This window comes from Salmo salar, chromosome ssa14 (assembly GCF_905237065.1).
Source record: "Salmo salar chromosome ssa14, Ssal_v3.1, whole genome shotgun sequence".
Classification (NCBI taxonomy): Eukaryota; Metazoa; Chordata; class Actinopteri; order Salmoniformes; family Salmonidae; genus Salmo; species Salmo salar.
Genome location: NC_059455.1, coordinates 69,773,991 through 69,797,874, shown reverse-complemented (window position 1 = coordinate 69,797,874; position 23,884 = coordinate 69,773,991). Strand labels below are relative to the sequence as shown.

The window sequence follows — 23,884 nt, the reverse complement described above, 5'->3', positions numbered from 1 at the left end:
GTATTCAGACCCTTTACTCAACACTTTGTTGAAGCACCTTTTGCAAGTGTTATTGGGTATGACGCTACAAACTTGGCACACCTGTATTTGGGGAGTATCTCCAATTCTTCTCTGCAGATCCTCTCAAGCTCTGTCAGGTAGGATGGGGAGCGTCACTGCACAGCTATTTTCAGGTCTCTCCAGAGATGTTTGATCGGGTTCAAGTCCGGGCTCTGGTTGGGCCACTCAAGGACATTCAGAGACTTGTCCTGAAGCCACTCCTGCATTGTCTTGGCTGTGTGCTTAGGGTAGTTGTCCTGTTGGAAGTTGAACCTTCACCCCAGTCTGAGGTCCTGAGTGCTCTGGAGCAGGTTTTCATCAAGGATCTCTCTGTACTTTGCTCTGTTCATCTTTGCCTTGATTCTGAGTAGTCCACTAGTCCCTGCGACTGAAAAACATCCACACAGCATGATGCTGCCACCACCATGCTTCACTGTAGGGATGGTGCCAGGTTTCCTCCAGATGTGACACTTCTCATGGTCTGAGTCCTTTAGGTGCCTTTTGGCAAACACCAATGGCAAACACCAAGCGGGCTGTCATGTGCATTTTAATGTGGAATGGCTTCCGTCTGGACAATCTACCATAAAGGCCTAACTGGTGGAGTGCTGCAGAGACGGTTGTTTTTCCATCTCCAAAAAGGAACTTTGGAGCTCTGTCAGAGTGACCATCGGGTTCTTGGTCACTCTGACTCTGGAGCCCTTCTCCCTCGATGGCTCAGTTTGGCCGGGCAGACAGAAATAGGAAGAGTCTTGGTGGTTCCAAACTTCTTCCATTTAAGAATGATGAAGGCCACTGTGTTCTTGGGGAACTTCAATGCTGCAGACATTTTCCCCAGATCTGTGCCTCGACACAATCCTGTCTCGGAGCTCTACGGACAATTCCTTCGACCTCATGGCTTGATTTTTGCTCTGACATGCACTGTCATCTGTGGGAACTAATATAGACAGGTGTGTGCCTTTCCAAATCATGACCAATTAATTGAATATACCACAGGTGGACTCCAATCAAGTTGTAGAAACAACTCAAGGATGATCAATGGAAACAGGATGCAACTGAGTTAAATTTGGAGTCTAATAGCAAAGAGTCTGAATACTTATGTAAATAAGTTATTATTGTTTTTATTTGTAATAAATTTGCAAAAATGTATAAAAAACTGTTTTCGCTTTTTCATAATTTGGTGTTTTGTGTAGATTGATGAGGAAAAAAACAAAATAATACATTTTAGAATAAGGCTGTAATGTAACAACATTTGGAAAAAGGGAAGGGGTCTGAATATTTTCCGAATGCACTGTATATATATTTTATATATTTTTACCCCAAAAATATATGGGGGATTGGAAATGATGCAGACAATTACATTGATGGAAGCCACAATATATATGCAATAGTAAAGCTGATCAACCCCACCAAAAAACTAAACAAATAAGTATAATACAATATATACGCAAAAGTATGTGGACACTCCTTCAAATTAGTGGATTCTGCTATCAACCCCCCCAAAAAACTAAAAAAATAAGTATAATACAATATATACGCAAAAGTCTGTGGATTCTGCTGCCACACCCGTTGCTGACAGGTGTATACATTTGAGCACACAGCCCTGCAATCTCCATAGAAAAGCATTGGCAGAAGAATGGTCTTACTTAGGAGCTCAGCCACTTTCAACGAGTCACCGTCATAGGATGCAACCTTTCCAACAAGTCAGTTCATCAAATTTCTGCCCTGCTAGAGCTGCCCCGGTCAACTGTAAGTGCTGTTATTGTGAAGGGGGAATGTCTAGGAGCAACAACGGCTCAGCCGCGAAGTGGTAGGCCACAGAAGCTCACAGAGTGGGACAGCCGAGCGCTGAAGCGCATAGCATGTAAAAATCATCTGCCCTCGGTTGCAACACTCACTAATGAGTTGCCTCTGGAAGCAACGTCAGCGCAATAACTTTTCGTCGGGAGCTTCATGAAATGGGTTTCCATGGCCGAGCAGCCACACAACAAGCCTAATATCACCATCTGCAATGCCAAGCTTGGGCTGGAGTGATGTAAAGCTCACCACCATTGGACTCTGGAGCAGTGGAAACGTGTTCTCAGGAGTGATGAATCACGCTTCACCATCTGGCAGTCCGATGGACGAATCTAAGTTTGGCGGATTCCTGGAGAACTGTAAAGTTTGGTGGAGGAGGAATAATGGTCTGAGGCTGTTTTTCATAGTTCGGGCTAGGCCCTTAGTTCCAGTGAAGGGAAATTTTAAAGCTACAGCATACAATGACATTCTAGACGATTCTGTGCTTCCAACTTTGCGGCAGCGGTTTGGGAAGGCCCTTTCCTGTTCTGGCATGACAATTCCCTCATGTACAAAGCAAGATCCATACAGAAATGGTTTGTCGAGATCTTTGTGGAAGAACTTGACTGGCCTGCACAGAGCCCTGACTTCAACCCAATTGAATACCTTTGGGAATAATTGGAATACCGACTGGGAGCCAGACCTAATCGTCCAACATCAGTGCCCGACTTTACTAATGCTCTTGTGGCTGAATGGAAGCAAGTCCCCACAGCAAGGTTCCAACAGCTCGTGGAAAGCCTTCCCAGATTAGTGGAGGCTGTTATAGCAGCAAAGAATGGACCAACTCCATATTAATGCCCATGATTTTGTTATGAGATGTTCGACTTGCAGGTGTCCACATACTTTTGTTGATGTAGTGTCAGACTTGATGAACGGATGCTAAACTACTAAACAGAGTTTGAAGTTAATTGTTCTCTTTGAATAAAAACTATTTCTGATGCCCTTATACAACATCATTAATTTGAAATAGTAGGCTAATTAATTAATTAATTAAGTCACCAATTATTAGACCACTAAAGTTCATACACATTCAACATACATAATTAATCTTGCCGAGGGCAATCAGGTGTTGTGAACTGTGAAACAAGTGCCTAAGATTATAAAGTATTATATGGATTTATGTGTCCTTCAATATGAGTTGGTAATATAAAAGGCATTCATGAGCACATTCTATGAGGGAGAAGAAAAAATCACCACATCATCCTAGAACATGATTAAACATGGAAAGAGGAAAAGTGTCACTGCAATTGTCAGCACTAAAACATTCTCATTGGCTTGCAGGTTTTTGTGGCTGCGTTGCAAAACTATGTATGAAAAAAGACGAGAGGTATACTTTAATGCAATCCAAGGTCGTGCGCCAAAGTGAATGTATTAAACTACACAGGCCCCGTTTAGAACTGCCTTGAACGTCCCTGCCACAGTGTGACTCAAAGCAGACAAAATCCTAAGTACCATCGAGCCATAGACCATTATTTTCATATTATATTTGGACAACATAAGATAAAATCAGCATCACCAAAGATCCACCTTGTTTTCCATACATTTCTATCTAAAAATGTTAAGCATTCTCCTCAATCTCAATCTCACACAGCTGGAACGGAGGAAAATATATTTTCTAACAGCGAAGGATTTCACCCTGGTGAAACTGGGTGTACACTAAACGGTTAGCTGTTACAGACACATTTCTGAGATCGGAGACAAAATCCCCATGTCGTTGTCTACTCAGGGCAGCGGCCGTCACCGACACCCGTTTAATGTGAGCTGGTCAGAGACTCTGGTCAGAGGGTTACCGATTTCGTCTTTGAGCAGTCCCAGAGGTCCCGATATTTTCAAACATGTTTGATTTTGATCTGCAATGCTCTTGTAGTGTGAGATGTGCAACGACAAGTTTTGAGAACTGTGATCAGGAATAGCCAATAAGAGCTCGCCAGAGAAGAATGTCAGTGAGATGATGATGTTGATTCGCATCACCCAGAATTTGTAGACTTTCGAGCAGGAGTGATGACTACATGGTATGCATTTGTAATTTCCTTTAAACAAAGCCAAAGTGTCAAATCATTACAGCTCTGTAGTTCACAATACATTTTATTAAATTCAAAATGATGGCCAGATATTTAAACTTTGAATGGCATGCGTGAAGGTCTGACTGAAAACGTTTATGGGGCTGCATTGAGCCACTGCTCATTGTAGCTACGTTAAATCTAATCACATCATCACATAGTTCTTGTGAGGCAGGATGGTATCGAGAATCCTAACGACCAAGTCAAGAACCTTGCAGTGTGTGACCCCAGTCTGTGCTACTTCATTTATTGTGAGCAACACTACGTTAGCAAGACAAAACTACCTGGAAGATGGTCGTTTAATGTGAGAGGCTCAGCGATGTTAGGATTTTGAAAGTCGTCTAGTGTACACCCGGCTTTAGGTGAACATATTTCTACAGTGACGATTGTAAACTCCACTACCTAGTGTCAGAAATGGCCTGGAAAGAATACCCTCGATTTCATAACATATTATTTACGTCTATATGTGTCCTAATGACTCAAACAGGCCAAAATATTGCAGGAATGTAGAGACTGAGTCACATACAGCCAATTCACATAAGGATTTATATTGGGAGAACATGAGTCATTTCAGAGCAATTATTTTAGAACTTAGTGTCACCTGGCTCCCGTAAAAGCTACATAACAGCTCATTGCCCTGAGTAGCATTTCTTGACAAAAATAAACACATTTCCAAAACAAGGACAAAAGTGCTATTCAGTGCAACCAGCCAGACAGTTATTTCAGGCTTTAAGTGCTTACTTTTAGTACCAAGATCTTAAAAGTTGATGGTAGAAGACCTGCTCACAGGAACAAGTTATGCATGCCCAAGTGAGCTCACTGAACAGCCTTAACTACCCAAACGTACCTGCTAATATTGTAGGGGATGGAGAACTAGAGATTTTAGAATTTGGCCAAAAATAAACACAATTGATTGAGTAGGAGGCTCTGTTTTACTGTACAGTTTAAGACCACTTGAAACCCAGGCCCAAAAAACATGAAAACTGCATACCAAAAATCTGTGAATCAATGCACAAAATACTGTACGTCATACACTCATTCTCAGAAAGTGACCATGTTCTGTCCTGTCTGTTTTAGTACATATGGAACAGTGGCAACCCCTCATTCAGGGCAGGTGGGGCAGAGCCAAACCTGTTTTGAGCTCCACATGTTTAGCAAAAAGAAATCTCTCTCTATATTTTTTTGTGTGCATGTTTGGCATATTATTTTGGCATTAATACGTGTCACATATCAGTTTCCAACCAATGTAAAAAATAATAACAATAATAATAAAGGTGCATACAAACATGGTCTCTTTTTCGCTTAGTTGAGTAAGGCAGCTCCAAAATGCAAGTGTTTCAGCCTAGCTCAGTGCTTTCTGTAATGGTGGGGATGCCAGCGGAAAAAAGTAGGGTTGGGTAATGTTCTCTAGTTGCGCCGTTATTGGCTCAGTGTTCTGTTACTCATGGGGACACTAAGTCACCGCAAAAAAATCTACGGGGAGATCTAGAAGATTCAAGCCCCTTGGGTGCTGCCATAGAGTTATATTAGAAGTGCCCATCCAAGAAGGTTGAAGGTCATTGGCCACAGATAAAATGATGAAAAATCACGTTATATTTACCGTAGCTTTGAATGGACTGATCTTAGCTAGCAAGTTAGACAAAATCTTAGTTAGCAAGCTAGACAAGCAGTCATCGTCATGAATCACGTCGACAATCTACTGGCAAATCCTTTGCAATCCTTGTCATATGAAGAGAAATTATACATAAAGCGAATCGGTGGACATCGGCCATTGGACATCGCACAACAAGTTGGAAATCGCAAATTCAGCAATGAATGGTTTGGAAGGAATTAGTGGCTAACTGAAAGCATTGCAAATCAATCACTAGCTTGCTATTCAGTGCGGTAGGGGTGTGGTCCAAGTCTGGGTTTAAGGGATTATTTTCCAATCTTAAAAGGATAAACACTAAAGGGCCAGAAACATTTGAATACATTAGCAATGCTGTCAATCCAGCATGACTTCTGCCACGTTCAATTCAACTGGAAACTCGGAACTGGGAAATCTCAGACTTCAGTGAGATCAAGACAACTGGGAACTCAGGGACAAAACGAGTTCCGACTGGGAAAATACGTTTTGAACGGTCAACCAACTTGGAAGTCGGGAACTCCGGCCTCTTTCTAGAGCTCCGACCTGAAATTAAATCAAATCAAACTGTATTTGTCACATGCGCCGAATACAACAAATGTAGACCTTACCGTGAAATGCTTACTTACAAGCCCTTAACCAACAGTGCAGTTCAAAAAGAGTTAAGAAAATATTTACTAAATAAACTAAAGTAAAAAATAACACAATAAAATAACAATAACGAGTCTATATACAGGGGGTACCGGTACCGAGTTAATGTGCGGGGGTACAGGTTAGTTGAGGTAATTTGTAGATGTAGGTAGGGGTGAAGTGACTATGCATAGATAATAAACAGCGACTAGCAGCAATGTACAAAACAAATGGAGGGGGGGTGTCAATGTAAATAGTCCAGTGGCCATTTGATTAATTGTTCAACAGTCTTATGGCTTGGGGGTAGATGCTGTTAAGGAACCTTTGGTCCTAGACTTGGAGCTCCGGTACCAGTTGCTGTGCGGTAGCAGAGAAAACTGGACTCTGGAGTCTCTGCCAATTTTATGGGCTTTCCTCTGACACCGCCTATTATATAGGTCCTGGATGGCAGGAAGCTTGGCCCCAGTGATGTACTGGGTCGTATGCACTACCCTCTGTAGCGCCTTACGGTCAGATGCCGAGCATACCAGGGGCTGATGCAACCAGTCAGGATGCTCTCGATGGTGCAGCTGTATAACTTTTTGAGGATCTGGGGAACCATGCCAAATCTTTTCAGTCTCCTGAGGGGAAAAAGTTTTTGTCGTGCCCTCTTCACAACTGTCTTGGTGTGTTTGGACTATGTTAGTTTGTTGGTGATGTGGACACCAAGGAACTTGAAACTCTCGACCCGCTCCACTACAGCCCCGTCGATGTTAACGAGGGCCTGTTTGGCCCGCCTTCTCCTGTAGTCCACGAAGATCACTGACATCATGATTCAACCTTGATTTTTTCAGAGTTCCCAGTTGTCTTGAAAGCACTATAAATCCAGAGAATGCCAGACTTTGATTACAAAGTTTGATGACAAAGTTTTCCCACAAGGACCACCGCGCCACCTTCCGGTTCAAGTGAGCACAGCACAACAAGGTCAGTCCAAAAATGTATTGTATGCTTCTACATAGATGATGTAATATGCCAGGGAGATATGTATGCCATAGCTAAGAAAGTAATACTAAGTGTATGTTGTTGTCACGTCCTGACCATAGAAAGCTTTTATTTTCTATGGTAGAGTAAGTCAGGGCGTGACTGGGGGGTTAGTCTAGTTTATTATTTCTATGTGGGGTTCTAGGTTTGTTTTTCTATGTTGGTGATTGTGTATGATTCCCAATTAGAGGCAGCTGGTAATCGTTGTCTCTAATTGGGGATCATACTTAAGTAGCTTGTTTTCCACTTGTGGGTTATGGGATATTGTTTATGTGTAGTTGCATTGTCGTCACGGTTCGTTTATTCTTTTTTGTTTTGTATTTTTTCTAAGTTTCACTTTCGAATAAATTATGTGGAACGCTACTCACGCTGCGCCTTGGTCCGATCATTCCAATGAACGTAACAGTTGTGTAGTAAGCTGTTAGTAGCCCATGTGCCTCACCCTAATAATTTGGTCCCTTTCCCCTTCATAACCTAGCCTACTGTTCTGACTTGGTGGTGCACATGTAGTCTATAGGCTGTTTTACAGAAATGTAATCATTGAATATTGTAAGAACTTTCCTTGTCTGCTTATATGCCCCCTTTATTTATCCTACGGTTCTAACTTGGTGTACAGGGAGAATACTGCAAGAACGGCCCATTTTCTGAATTCTGTCGCTGTACATATCAAAAGTGCTGAACAAATAGTTATAATGACTATGTCCGTCCTAGCTCGCTCATTAATGTCTTAATCGAAATTACGGATTGCCTCTTATCTGCTCGTCGTCCCCTTATGCCATTGTTTGTACATCTCAATTGTCAGTAGAAACCACATTTGGTTAAGCAAGTCAGCCATATCAGCTATGCGTTTTTAAAAGGCAGTAAATGAGGCTGAATGAACTATTTCGCTACAGACAAGGCTCCACTCATAGCCAGGTGTAGCAGTGGTAAGGATTCACTCCATGGTGCTGAAAAGAAAGCTCTGCTGTTGGGACAGCTTTATCTAGTCCCTAACAGTTTGTGGGCACCCTTTATCACCGTTAAAGTGCAACTAATGTATTTTTTAGTGTTGTGTTGTGTAGTGGCTTTGCTGGCATGCATCAAAAAAATAAAATAATAATTTGTCCCACCAAGATTTAGATGATAAAATCGCCACTGATTAGGAACATTATGTGCTGTCAGCCCGTCACTCAGTTTTCATTAGACTTTTCATTAGAGTTTGTTTGCCTGCAGGCTACGGAATTTCAATGTATTTTCCATTGAGAGTAAGCTCTCCCTTTTAATGCATTGTTTAATGAGCAACACTACTAGTAATTATCTAAACACCTTTCTAAAATGGATTGTACTGCCTGCTAGACGAATCTAACTGAGGATATTATTTTAGACGTATCTGTGCCCACCTAAATAATGTTTGTGGAGTGAAACAAAGCCAAAAATAAAACTGCATTACTTGAAATAGATCTCTTACACTTCAATAATGACATTCTGTTTGTTAACCAGAGATTACTTTGATAAATACAGGCCTGTGTTTCTGAGGCCTTATACACATTTATAACAACGTTACGGTAACGTTATGAATTGAAATGTTTGTGTTCAAATGTGCAGCTCATGTCATTACAACTCTACAAAGAGGTCAATGGAATGTAGACCATAGAAGAAGGACGCCGGATTGCCACACATTCAACAAATCTGATCTAACAAAGTGGATATTCATCAAATCCGTCATGATTTATGTATTGTAACAGGCCCACAATGTGGTTGCTAAAGTCTGATTTGGATATATTTGGCTGTTTTCACTGCATAACATTTAGAACTTGTTTTCAGGTTTAGAAGTGACTGCTAAATATTAACTCCTGTTTGTATAAGCTGGTAGCATAATTATCATAGAGAAATCGGTGGTGGTAGTCAAAGTAGTTTTGAACTGTAATGCAGTTGACATGAACACATATTGGGGTTAGTGTGAAATACATATATAAACACTAGCCTAAATGTAGGTTAATTTTGCTGGCGGGCAATGAGAAGATTCAGGATCTATCCCCCACGGGATCTACTCAATGCGGTCTCAATAGCTGATGAAGATTTGATCAAAAGTGCATGACTGTGGCAGAAGGGAGCAAATAATTAGTAGTAGAAGCTTTTGTCATCATTGTGATGTCGCCAGATTGACTTTAGATGCATTATAATATTTGCTAGCTAGCTAAGACTGAGGGGAGAGCGCCAACATTTTTGCTAGCTATTTCTGACAAACTTTGCTAGCTCATGGCAACATTGCATCTCTCTAAAGTAAACATGTTGACATCATAATGATGCCAATGTTGTTTTCTACTAATTATTTGTCTACTTTAGCAATGTCATCGTATTTCCAGGCCTCTATTGTGTAATTTTGTCTGAACAGTCATTAGCCCCTGTTCAGAAAGACTGAGCATTAACCATCAGTCGGACATCAATATGTTGCGGCATTTGTAGAATGTTGTTAACAATGGCAACTACGCGACCGAGTGACCGAGGTGCAACCCATGAATTATGTAGAACTGTTAAAAAAAACGATTTAGTTATGAATTCAACTTTAATTAAATGAGTTGACTCTTCACATGGGATAAATTCACTGAACAACAAAAGAAAAGGAATATTGAATGATCCCCAATGATCCATCGCATCTCCCAAAAACGTTTTCAACATACATCTGTAAAATAATAGTCTAGAAACTAAAGCTTTGGTTGTCTTCCTCTCAGGCTTCCATGTCTTTTCCCTGGACCTCCTCAATGTCCACCTCTTGAACATCAGACTCTGAGGCCTCATCTTCACCGTCACTTTACAACCTTGTCGAGAATGAAAAAATGGTCAGGCTCAAAAAGACTCAAATTTACCCGGATGGCCACCAATTTTTCAACCCTTGTATTGGTCAGCCTGTTGCGTGCTTTGGTGTGTGTGTTCCCAAACAAGGACCAGTTGCGCTCTGAGGCGGTTGATGTTGGTGGGATTTGGAGGATGATGGAGGCAAAAGGGGAATGAGCCTCAGATCCACAAAGTCCCTTCCACCAGGTGGCTGATGAGATATGTTGGCACGACTGCCATATTGCATCTCCATCCCAAAGCCCTTGCTTGGAAGTGTACTTCGCCAGACTGCCAAGAACCTTGCCCTCATTCAGGCCAAGGTGGCGAGACATGGTAGTGATGACACCATAGGCCTTGTTGATCTCTGCACCAGACAGGATCCTTTTGCCAGCATACTTGGGATCCAACATGTACGCTGTGGCGTGTATGGGCTTCAGGCAGATGTCTTTATGCTTTTTGATGTATTTCAGAACTGCAGTTTCCTCTGCTTGGAGCAACAGTGAAGTGGGCAGGGCAGTACGGATTGATTATCTTACATCTGCAAGCGGAGTCTGAACATCAGATAGGATGGCATTGTCTCTCTCAATCCGTGCAATGGCTACTGCTATAGGTTTTAGGAGTTTCAGGCTTCTTACAACTCTCTCCCAAAATACATTAGCCAGGAGGATCATCTCGATGAGGCTGTCCATATCGGAAGACTGTGATATGGCCATTTCTTGGAGAGACTCCTTCCCTTCCAGGAGATTGTCAAACATGATGACAAAACCACCCAAACAGGTGTTGCTGGGCAGGTTCAATGTGGCGCTCTTATTCTTCTCACTTTGCTTGGTGAGGTAGATTGCTGCTATGACTTGATGACCCTTCACATACCTAACCATTTCCTTGGCTCTATTGTAGAGTGTACCAATTGTTTTCAGTGCAGTGATGTCCTTGAGGAGCAGATTCAATGCATGAGCAGCACAGCCAATGGGTGTGATTTGAGGGTAGGACTCCTCCACTTTAGACGAAGCAGCCTTCATGTTAGCGGCATTGTCTGTCACCAGCGCAAATACCTTCTGTGGTCCAAGGTCATTGATGACTGCCTTCAGCTCATCTGCAATGTAGAGACCGGTGTGTCTGTTGTCCCTTGTGTCTGTGCTCTTTTAGAATACTGGTTGAGGGGTGGAGATGATGTAGTTAATTATTCCTTGCCCACGAACATTCGACCACCCATCAGAGATGATTGCAATACTGTCTGCTTTCTCTATGATTTGCTTGACCTTCACTTGAACTCTGTTGAACTCTGCATCCAGAAAATGTGTAGATAAAGCATGTCTGATTGGAGGGATGTATGCTGGGTGAAGAACATTCAGAAATCTCTTCCAATACACATTTCCTGTGAGCATCAGAGGTGAACCAGTTGCATACACAGCTCGAGCAAGACATTCATCAACATTTCTCTGACTACGTTCCTCCATTGAGTCAAAAAACTTCTGATTCCAGGAGGACCATGAGCTGTTGCTATCGATAAGGCGTCTGATTCATAATTCTCACCTCAAATACAAGTAGAGGGACTTTTGTCAGAGGTTGCTTGTTGTGAGCGCTGAGGGAACTTTATGCACTTGGCCAGATGATTCTGTATCTTTGTTGCATTCTTCACATATGATTTGGTACAGTATTTGCAAATGTACACAGTTTTTCCTTCTACATTAGCTGCAGTGAAATGTCTCCACACATCAGAGAGTGCAATTGGCATTTTCCTGTAAAGATTAGAAAGAAATGAGTAAAAAAAAACAAATACAATTCCATGTACAGATAAATTGTTAAGCACTTAGATTAAATTACTCCTTTGTAAGATAAATGTTTTAAAATGAAACATGTATGGAAACAGGTGAATTAACACTCCTCAGTTAGCAGGCTCTATCAGGATAAGGTAAGACCCAGATGCAGACTGTGTCGAAGTAACAATGTTTATTGTAACACCAGGGGCAGGCAAACGACAGGTCAAGGCAGGCAGGCTCAGGGACAGGCAGAGTTCAGTAACCCAGTTCAATAATCCAGAGGTGGAGCAAAGGTACAGAGTGTCAGGCGGGCGGGTACAAGGTCAGGACAGGCAAGGGTCAAAAACCAGGAGGACGAGAAAAAGAGAGGCAGGGAAAAAGACAGGAGCTGACAGGATGAATGCTGGTAAGCTTGACAAACAAGACGAACTGGCAACAGACAAACAGAAAACACAGGTATAAGTACACAGGGGATAATGGGGAAAATGGGCGACACCTGATCTGGGAGCGGGGGGGAAAGATCTCGGCTTTCGGGGGTGTAGCCGTGGCACTATAGCGGCGTGCCAGCACCTCAGACTTGACCTTCTTGGACACCGGGCCCGGGCCTTACTGAACCCCTCCATGGGTCCTGGTGCTCTGCGGGAATGGCAGAGAGGTTCAGGGAAATTTCCAAGCCCCCAGGAAGACGTCCCGGGGAAGGCAGAACTGACTTCAGGCAATGAGTGTGGCAGGACCTGCTCCAGCCCACGATGGCACCAGCAGCCCAGTCGATGAGGGGATTGTGTCACTGGAGCCAGTAGAATCCCAATATCACGGAAATCTGAGGAGACTTGATGAGCAGGAATTGAATAGTCTCGCTGTGATTCCCTGACACCCGTAGGTTGATGGGAGTGGTAATGTGAGTGACCTGGCCTATAGGGCACCCGTCCAGCGCTCTAACCTCCATGGGAGTAAAGAGGGGCTGTTCAGCTCGGAAGCCAGGGTAGCGTCCAAAAAACTCTCATAGGCCCCAGACTCAATGAGGACCCGGAGAGATTTAGACTGGCTACCACACAGCAGAATGGCACGAACAGGGCTCCTACCAGTGAGCCTGATCTCTTATAAAGGACAAGAGGACTAAAAATGACTAAGAGTCCCGCTATACAGACAACTCTTCGTGTTGATCCTGTATTGCCGTTCCTCTGGCGATAGCCCAGCTTTACCTATTTGCATAGGCTCGGGAAGCAGTGACTCAGCCGATTCCGGCGACTCTCGGGACAGGTCGGGAGGCCCCGGTTCTCTCGGCAACGGGTTTATAACGTGGCCTGACATGTACATCAAAGAAAGAGAAAATATAGGTTGTATACTCTATATTTGGCACTTGTCCATTTGGTTCAACATTTTGCAATATTCAACTCTCACTCTCTCTCTATGTTCTATTCCAGATCCCAGCTCATTGTTTGGTATCCATGGTAACAACTCCAAGAAATTCCACTTGAACCATAAGACATTGGCACAACTAATACATTTGGAGCAAGAGACTTGAGAGTTACAAACATGTTAATTTTCCAGGACAAAACAACAGTAAATACGCACCAACATACCACACACACACACACAGACACAAAATGTGCAAATGAGAGTGCATTTCTCACACTCATGTGTGAGGAACAAATCAAATAGCTTTGCACAGGGCCTTGTACTAGAGGCATGGAACAGTAATAAAACACGCAACTGGTATCCTAGTGAAAACATGCCTTATGACACTTGCTGTGGCATTATTACATATCACACAACAAAATATTTAAACACTGAAATAACTTTGTCTGTGTGTGATTGCATCGTTGTGAACATCTGTGTGTGTATGCGTGTGTGTGTGTGTATGTGTGTGCACGCGTGTGTGTGCGTGCTTATATTCTGAATGTACATTTTATGTCAGGCCGGAGTGTGTGTGGGTGGTAACAGCTTCCAGCCAACTGATACACAGAGAAAGAGAGAGGGAGAGAGAGCGAGAAAGGGACGTAGATAAAAAGAGAGATCGGGGAAGAGCAAGGAAGATTGAGAGTGGGTGTTTGGGAAGTACACAATAGCCCTTTCGCATGTGTTTCTCTGTGCATGAGTTTGAAATATTGGTAACACTTTACCTGACACCCAGCATCATAACACCTTATGACACAGTCATAACCATGTCATAATATGTCATAAACCCTCAAAACCTACCTCACAAGGCCAAACATTCCATTACACCATAGCCTAAGTTTCAACAGTATGTTTATATTACATAATATTTTATGAAATTGACCATCTTAAATGAGCATTGTAATTGCGCACACATTGATGTCACACATGCACCTACCCCAATGCTCTGTTGTTGAAGACTGGGCTGAATGCAGGAGCATATTTGAGGAGCAGGACAAGACATTCTCTTTTTGACTGATGACTGACTGACAGACCCAACAACAACAAAGGATCTAAATAACTCATTTGAATAAATGTGGGTTTTGACACTCCTATGTAGGTGTCATAACCAGCCATATATTAACGCAATATATGTCACAATGGGTGTAATTATATATGGTCATGACAGTGTTATGACCATATTATGACAGGTTATGGAACCTGCTGTTATGACACTGGGTGTCAAGTAAAGTGTTACCGAGACTAAATCTTTATTTTTAAGAAGTCATCGGAATACAAGGCCTTTTCATAAATATTTCCGGCTTTTTCTGACCAGCTTTGGGCCAGTATCTGAAAAGTCTCTGGTTCGAATACCCACGTCGACAAGGTGAAAATCTGTCAATGTGCCCTTCAGCAAGGTACTTAACCCTAATTTGCTCCAGAGGCGCCGTACTACTATGGCTAATTTTCTGGCTGTTGCGCAAGAAACAATGGATGAAGGAAGCTACATCGGTGTTTGTAAGACCAGGAGACATCCCCAAAACAGGTCTTCTCATCAAAATGTCTGTAAAGTCAGAGGGATTTGAGCATGAAACTATTATATAACTATAACCTGTTCTGAAAAGCCGAGACTATTACAAATAAAACATGTAGTCCATTCTGCTCTACGACGCCCACAAGCTTCAAAGGACTTGTCTAAAGTCGGTCCCGTGGACGTGCCAACTCTGCACAAGTCTTCTCACAAAACGTCTGTAAAGTCTGAATGGTATGAGCCCAGGATTTGCAACGAACATGTCGTCCGTTTTGCTATACAATTCACAGCTCATCTGTGACTTGTGAGGTAAAAATGAATTGTGCTGAATATGCTTTTTTTTGGAACCAGGGTTGCACATGTAACCTTTTTCCCCGTCTCTGATGCTTTCCTATATCTCTCAGATGCATTTCAGACACTTCAAATCGTACTTCATTTTGATTCATTTTTGGACTACATTTTTTGCCCTGTATGAATGTGTTATTCAATGCTAATATGGGCTAACAGCAGTACTACCAAATGCAATGTTTCATCAAATAATTGTTTTATATTTCTTTTGGATATCTACAGGAGTCCTACAATTCCAAATCAAATAGCTGAATGATCCATCTTATAAGCATCTTAAAAAAGTCTAAATGTTAGTAGCTTAGTAGATATTGCCAGAGGCTTAGACTCTGGGGTTAATTAACATCATCTGTAGCTAACTACACTCAAACATTCTTGATTAGTGTTTAATGAACAATTTGATGTGTGAAAAACAAAAATGATACTGCAGGAGTTTGCCACAGCATCTACTGTAGGCTTCTATCTGCCTCAATGCTGTTCCCTATGCGCCCCTTTTCCTATTGTTACCATGACAACTGTCCATTTGAAGTTTTCACTGCACACACTAACTTCGGTTTCCAATCTGTTAGGTACAGTACAAAGCTTATGCTATATGAGGGAGTAAACTGAGTCAGATAAGAGGAGCTTTACATTTGGAAACACGACATCAATAGACATCTTGATGCCAAAAGTTCAAAGCAATTCTTTGACTAGCAGCCAATAAGATGTGGAACTCATGTATTTGCCAAACGCTATCATTGAGTGTGGAGGACTTTCCACAACTATGCTATCAGGAGTGCCCTTGATTTGCACAGCAGCACATCCCGGACCTAGTGAGTTTAGAAATTGTCTGTCCCATGTTGTGACCTATTCAGTGCGGATGGCAAACTTGGCTGGAAAGTCATCCGGCTCACGGAATGGGACTGTTTATTGCTAAATCAAGTGTCAACTCCCTCCAATCCAGGACACACTGTTGTGCAAGTCAAACACTTCTGAAAACGAGTTGTGGAAAGTCCACCATCTGTAATTATTTAATTCTGGCCAAAATGTGTAAACGGTAAGGCTAGCGTTTTAACAGGAACAAACGAAGGACCTAAGTATACTGTATGTATGTAGCGTTACAAGCAGGGATGTAGAGGTAAAAAGGTGGGTATATAAAGGTGGCAGAGAAACAAAGGCGAACACTAACAATGCTAATTTAGCATAATAAGTGCATAAAGCTATTCACCAAATAAAAAAAGACTCCACTACATCATTGGCTACAATACATTAACCGGGAAGAGATACTGGTAATAACAATATTGTGGGCCTCAGGTCCTCCAACAACAAATCAAGATGTGATGTGACTGTTCAGGTAGCCTCTGAACGGTACAACATGGCATGCATGGCCAATGCCAAAACTATTGTTACAATAAATCTTTAGAGCAATCAGTAACATACATTCCACGTCCAAATTTCCAAGGGGACCAGCCCCATCCCTGGCCCCTTATTAGCTTGTATTAATCCAGATTTATGTTCTGTATCCTCACCATTTCACAACAGCTCACGGCCCGGTCCAGAAACAATCCCTTGGCACTTCATGTAGATCTGAAGGAATTGGACAGGTAAAACCATTTGGTAGCAGCTCCATCTAGCATACCAGAGGGCGAAGGAGCTACTACCATATAACGTATACCTATTAACTTAATTCAGATCAACATGGCCATAGGGGTAGGAGCTAGGTGTTGTTTCTGGACAGGGCACTTGTTGAGCAATTGGAACTTCAGTGTTATTACGGTTTAAAGTTACAAGTCAGTCTCATTTAGAATGGACATGACACTTCTGACGTTCAACATTGGAGAGGATTACAAAGACAAATAATCAAAGACGCTGATAGATTTACAGGCCTTACCCAAACGTCAGGTTGCGAGTCGTTGATTTCCAAGTACTGCAGCTCGATAACTGGGTGAGTTGGAGTCAGCAGAGTTAAGGTTGATTTCCAAGTTGCTTAGGCAGGGGGGTTAGTTTTCCAGGTCGCTTCCGGCTAAGGTTGACTATATTAAAGAGGTTCCAGGTTTAGTTGGTCCACAACACAGGTTGAGGGTGTGGGCTGAGATGTGTCCAGTAATAGGGTATAGGGTCCTCTCCTTTTTAAGTTAGCTTGTGCTTAACAGCAATCTATGTGACCACATTTGAGACACTTAAAGGTGCCTGATATCCATACTCCTTTATCACTAACAAAGTGGTACTCTTCACATCACATTGGACAGGAATAGGAGTGTGTGCATCTCATCGTTTTAAGCCAAATTAGTATGCATTTGAAAATGTTCACCTTTTCTGTAGATGTGTGTGCAATTGCATTTATGATAATATACTTTGAATAAATTAAGATAGCTCTCTGTGAAGTAAGCATATGTCTTTTGCCAACATGTTGTTGAGGACAAGGAGTCATAAGGCTGATCATCTTTCTGGTGGTTCTTATCAGTGTGCAGATTTTAGAGAATAACATTAACAGGATACTGTTTTAAGTGAGTTTGTGCTGCTTGTGACATGGACTTAGCTTGTGTCTGTGGTAATGTATTTCTAAACATCCCATTATTACAATGCTATATCGTCAGTGCAACTAAGAATACAAGGTTATCACAGAGACTGGATTATTCAAATATAACTGCACACAGTCTTTAAATGATAAATATTAGTTATACAACATACATATTATAAATAGCCTTTGTTAAAATATGTTAATTTAGAAATGGCTGCTTGCCACACCTCTTAACACAATCAAAAATATGGTATTATTCAAAAGATATCGTGATGTGTTTTGTTATAATGATTGTTATGACGTCTCACGATTATTCGATTCTTTCTTCCACCAACCCCAAGCCACGCTTTCCAGTGCTGGCAGCGGTAGCTCCTTGTCGTGCAGTCCCACAGAACGCTCCTTGGCCGCGGCCTCTCCTTGGTCTTTTCCCCCGGCTCCTTCTCTTCCGACTGTCTTACAACCACAAAGCTGAAATGCGATCCCTTTGCAGTTTCCTCGGTAACCTACAGAATCTCTTCTGAGGCTGATTTTTTTCATCTTTTTGTTGTGATTATTTTTGCAGCCTATTACTCTTTAATACCATAACTGGCGTTCTATTTAAACATAGGCCTACTTGTACTCTCTGATAGCCTAATTATCAATCTAATGATCAATGATCAGGTAGGTTCATCTGTCAATTGTTTGTCAAATGCATTCAGTATTTCTGTGAAAGAAACGGAAGATTATTGAATGCCATCACACATGTGATTGAAATTCACAGAACGATGTGTCAATATTAAATGCGTATCATACATCACCCCTACTTTAATCGATATGACAAGGCCAGAGTTATCATACAGGCAGAAACGTGTGTAGAAATGTAGGGTGTATGCCAACAACTAGACTACGAATGCATCATCGTGCTCAGGCTATGCGCGTTTACACACCACGTCTGTCCAGCAATAAAGAAAAGATAGCCTATAGACGTATTATACCTTTCCAATGCGCGTATATGCCCCAAATCCAGAAAATGCGTAAAACATGGAATATTTTCCAATTCGTAGGCTACACTTTGTTTGCTGATAGCAGCGGGGAAGACTTGAGGACACGTCCGTAGTCTGTCATCCCCTCACTGAAGTCCAATAAACCGACATGTAAATGCATCACATTCCAAATTAACTGGATAATTCAAAGGAGTTTCAGCTTTGATGCTCCCTCCGTTCTACCGTCAAATCTATTTCTCTATGGTGCTGCGTCAGACTTTATTTGTAGCTTGGAGAGCTGGATTGATCGATGGTGTCCGCATAGGTTATGTTGTATACATTGTCGCCAATCTGTTTTGTCGCGCTTCATCTAGCTCTGTCACTTGCAACGAGAGGATTGAGATGCAAATTGTCAGAAAGAGGCGGAGGTGATTGGTGAAATCGTTCCTTCTCGATTATATTCTCTCTTTGGCGCGCGCGCTCTCTCTCCCTCTATCGCTTGCAACGACGACCGGGGGGCGCGCGCACACACACGAAGCATAACAAGAAGAGGTTACGAGAGAGGGGGAAGTGTGTGGGAAGCATGGGCGCAATTGCGCTATAGGCTTACAGGATGCACGGTAAACCGTGGTAGCCTAAATGGTCACAAACGAACCAGACAACAGCCTACCAACTACACATTCATTTTTAGCAAAGTAAAACAGCTCTCCCAAGACTAAAGCATTCAATTGTGTTTCAAATGATGTGCATGTGCCCAACATTTGGGAACATTGGGAGCTTTCTGGGACCCTGGGAACCCACATATGCCTATATGGTGATATTTTGGCAGCTATGGCATACTGTCAGTTGACCTTTATATTATTTTTACTCCTCAGTCATTTATATGTATTACGTCCTCTAAAGAAGACTGACAATTAGACATTTGCATTGAGGCATTGGCTTAGGACACCAACCAACAGTGTTGATAAATCATATCTGACTACATAGGAAATCTATATCTGTTCAAAAGACGCTCCTCCAGCTGCAGAATGTGTACTTTATTTATTACCCACAGATGTGTGTTGATCAACCCTAGGCCTGGAGATCAACTGGATTTGCAGCCGTTTGTTGAAGACCAATAATAACAAACCTGATTTAACCAATCAAAGGCTTGATCAGTTGCTAGAACACCTACACATCCGGGGTCTCGAGGACCAGGTTTGAAGACCACTGCCACACAAATGTTGCCTCTCTGAACCTAGTAGCTCTGTAGCATCAGCACTTCACCCCACATGGTGCCACACCATGAAAATAAAAATGCCAAGCATTTTCAGAGATAGAATTTTCCTAAAGGCTGATACTATGAAGTTTGGAGTTGGAATGGTGAATGAATTGAAAGCAAACTCCATGCCCTACATTTCTATCAACAATGGGTAGAGTAAGTCTAAATGTACAGCTCTTCATTCAACCACTGATGCAGATGGCATTTTGTTAAAGAAAATACTCACTAAACTGAAGGATTCTTATTCCATGCATCTTTGAATGAACACATAACTACACAATTTGTATTCTGACCACCTGTTCCGTGTTCTACAGCAGTTTATTAAAGATGAGACTGTACTAGCCAATCATGGTTCCTGGATCCAACCAAGCCAGCCACGGGGGGATAAATCAGTATTCCCAGTTTCCATGACAACCATACTGTATGCCATTGATTATTTCCCTTTTATCTGCAGGCAGCACAAAAGGAGATTTTTTACTTGAAGAGGAGGAAAATATAGAGGAAAATGGAGCGCGTGAGCCATCTTGGTGTAAAAAAATAAATCTGAACGGTTTGGTACTTGGTATTTTATTAGGATCCCCATTAGCTGTTGCAAAAGCAGCAGCTACTCTTCCTGGGGTCCACACAAAACATGAAACATAATACAGAATGACATAATACAGAACATCAATAGACAAGAACAGCTCAAAGACAGAACTACATACTTTAAAAAAAAAGGCACACGTAGCCTACATATCAATACATACACACAAACTATCTAGGTAAAATAGGGGAGAGGCATTCTGCCGTGAGGTGTTACTTTATCAGTTTTTTTAAACCAGGTTTGCTGTTTATTTTAGCAATATGAGATGGAAGGAAGTTCCATGCAATTAGCGCTCTATATAATACTGTACGCTTTCTTGAACTTGTTCTGGATTTGGGGACTGTGAAAAGACCCGTGGTGGCATGTCTGGAGGGATAAGTGTGTGTGTCAGCTGTGTGTATGTTGACTATGTAAACAATTTGGGATTTTCAACACATTAATGTTTCTTATAAAAAGAAGAAGTGATGCTGTCAGTCTCTCCTCAACCCTTAGCCAAGAGAGACTGGCATGCATAATATTTATAACAGCCCTCTGATTACAATTAAGAGCAAAACATGCCGCTCTGTTTTGGGCCAGCTGCAGCTTAACTAGGTCTTTCCTTGCAGCACTGGACCACACGACTGGACAATAATCAAGATTAGAGAAAACTAGCCTCAGAACTTGCTTTTTGGAGTGTGGTGTCAAAAAAGCAGAGCATTCTTTATTACGGCCAGACCTCTCCCCATCGTTACAACCATTGAATCTATAGGTTTTGACCATGACAGTTTACAGTCTAAAGTAACGGCAAGTAATTTAGTCTCCTCAACTTGTTCAACAGCCACACCATTCATTACCAGATTCAGCTGAGGTCTAGAACTTAAGGAATGATTTGTACCAAATACAATGCTCTTAGTTTTAGAGATGCTCAGGACCAGTTTATTACTGGCCACCCATTCCAAAACAGACTACAATTCTTTGTTAAGAGTTTCAGTAACTTCATTAGCTGTGGTTGCTGATGTGTATATGGTTGAATCATCAGCATACATGGACACACATGCTTTGTTTAATGCCAGTGGCAGGTCAATGGTAAAAATAGAAAAGAATAGAGGGCCTAGAGAGCTGCCCTGCTGTAGACCACACTTTACATGTTTGACATTAAAGAAGCTTCCTTTGAGTTCTATTAGATAGATTGCCATATTGTGAATTCAGAGCTGAGGTTGAAAAGCCATAACACATATGATTTTTCAACAACAGGTTATGGTCAATAATATCAAAGGCTGCACTGAAATCTAACAGTACAGTTCCCACAATCTTCTTATTATCAATTTCTTTCAACCAATCATCAGTCATTTGTGTCAGTGCAGTACATGTTGAGTGCCCCTCTCTATAAGCATGCTGAAAGTCTGTTGTTCATTTGTTTACAGAGAAATAGCATTGTATTTGGTCAAACACCATTTTTTACAGCAGTTTGCTAAGAGTTGGCAGCAAGCTTATAGGTCTACTGTTAGAACCAGTAAAGGCCGCTTTACCACTCTTGGGAAGTGGAATTACTTTGGCTTCCTTCCAGGCCTGAGGACAAAGACTTTCCTCTAGGCTCAGATTAAAGATATGACCGATAGGAGTGGCTATAGAGTCAGCTACCATCCTCAGTAGCTTTCCATCTAAGTTGTCAATGCCAGGGGGTTTGTCATTATTGATCGATAACAATAATTTTTCCACCTCTCCCACACTAACTTTACAAAATTCAAACTTGCAATGCTTTTCTTTCATTATTATTTTTTTTATGCATGAATACAATTGCTCACTGTTCGATGTTGGCATTTTCTGCATTTAGTTTGCCCACTTTTCCAATGAAATAATCATTCAAATAATTGCCAACATCAAATAGTTTCGTAATGAATAAGCCATCTGATTCGATGAAAGATGAAGTTGAATTTGTATTTCTGCCCATAATTTCATTTAAAAGTACAACAAAGTTTTTTTCCCATCATTCTTTATATCATTGATCTTGACTTCATAATACAGTTTCTTCTTTTTGTTAAGTTTAGTCACATCATTTCTCAATTTGCAGTAAATCAGCCAGTCAGATGTGCAGCCAGACTTATTAGCCACTCCTTTTGCCCCATCTCTTTCAACCATACCGTTTTTCAATTACTCATCAATCCATGGAGCCTTAACAGTCCTAACAGTCAGTTTCTTAACAGGTGCATGTTTATAAATAATTGGAAGAAGCAATTTCATAAATTCATCAAGTGCAGTGTCTGGATGCTCCTCATTAATCACATCAGACCAACACATATTTTTAACAGCATCCACATAAGAGTCATAGAAAAATCTCTTACTATTTAACAAACCTCAGCCTGGTTATTACCATGGTTACCATCAGGAGAGAGATGAGATCTCACCTCGGTGATGTTGCAGTATCATTTTATTTTCTTCGACTGAACTTTTTTCCCCACTATATTATAATTCATTATTTTAAATGTGTCTCGCACGCACGCACGCACGCACACACACACACACACATTGCCTATTATCATATCAAGGCTTATCGGTGCTCATCTCCTGATCTGGACTATTCAAAGTGCCTGATTACGGAATTGCTACTAAAACAAGGGCTGCACTGGGTAGTTTGTAAGCTCAGTGGGACACAAGGACACTTGTCAGCTAAGACAAAAGTCAATCAAGACAAAAAACTCACATTCGATTTGGGCATTACCCTATTTCATCAAAACTTGTATTTGGTGTAAAAATATAAAAGCATTCATGCATTACGAGAGAGAGAGCATGTTTGAACTGATGTACAGTTACGTTTTGATTTGTATGCGTTTCATACAATCTAGTTTCAAACGGGCAGTGTAGTACTTCGTTTGGCACAAGAGCTGCTTTTTTTTCACAAACGGGGTCCAATTCATTGTATGATATTGTTAAAGTACAGATTTAAACCGATCGCGGTACACTGTTGATGTGTAAAACTTGTGATGGTGTTCTTCTCTCTTGCGCTGCAACTGCAAGAGTCCTGGACATCAAATCCAATAATGATTGCTGCTTGTGTGTGTGTGTGTGTGTGTGTGTGTGTGTGTGTGTGTGTGTGTGTGTGTGTGTGTGTGTGTGTGTGTGTGTGTGTGTGTGTGTGTGTGTGTGTGTGTGTGTGTGTGGGTGTGTGTGTGTGTGTGTGTGTTTTCAGGAAGTATTCATACCCCTTCACTTATTACATATTTTGTTGTTACAGCCTAGATTCAAAATGGGTAAAATGTATATTTTCTGTCACCCATCTACACACAATTCCAGGCTGTATCACAACCGGCCGTGATTGGGAGTCCCATAGGACGGCGCACAATTGGCCCAGCATCGTCCAGGATAGGGTTTGGCCGAGGTAGGCCGTCATTGTAAATAAGAATTTGTTCTTAACTGACTTGCCTAGTTAAATAAAGGTTAAATAAAAAATAAATAAAACAAATACCCCATAATGACAAAGTGAAAACATGTTTTTAGAAAATGTTCACACCCCTGAGTCAATACTTTGTAGAAGCACCTTTGGCAGTAAATACAGCAGAATGTCTTTC

The 23,884-nt window shown here is 41.6% G+C and overlaps 1 protein-coding gene across 7 annotated transcripts in view; it reads right to left on the bottom strand.

Annotated features, from left to right (window-relative positions):
- Positions 1-23,884, bottom strand: part of LOC106570191 (ras/Rap GTPase-activating protein SynGAP) — a 104,917-nt gene that overhangs the window by 36,281 nt on the left and 44,752 nt on the right. The window contains exons 1-2 of one of the 7 annotated variants that reach the window (XM_014142242.2): positions 17,842-19,017; positions 16,904-17,045 (exon numbers count right to left, since the gene is read on the bottom strand). The exons of 3 other annotated variants lie outside the window; for them this stretch is intronic. The gene's annotated coding sequence lies outside the window, so the exon portion shown is untranslated. Of the gene's footprint in view, positions 1-16,903; positions 19,018-23,884 lie in introns of those variants that run through there. 3 more of the 7 variants (XM_014142244.2, XM_014142243.2, XM_045694744.1) reach the window with 3 other exon arrangements.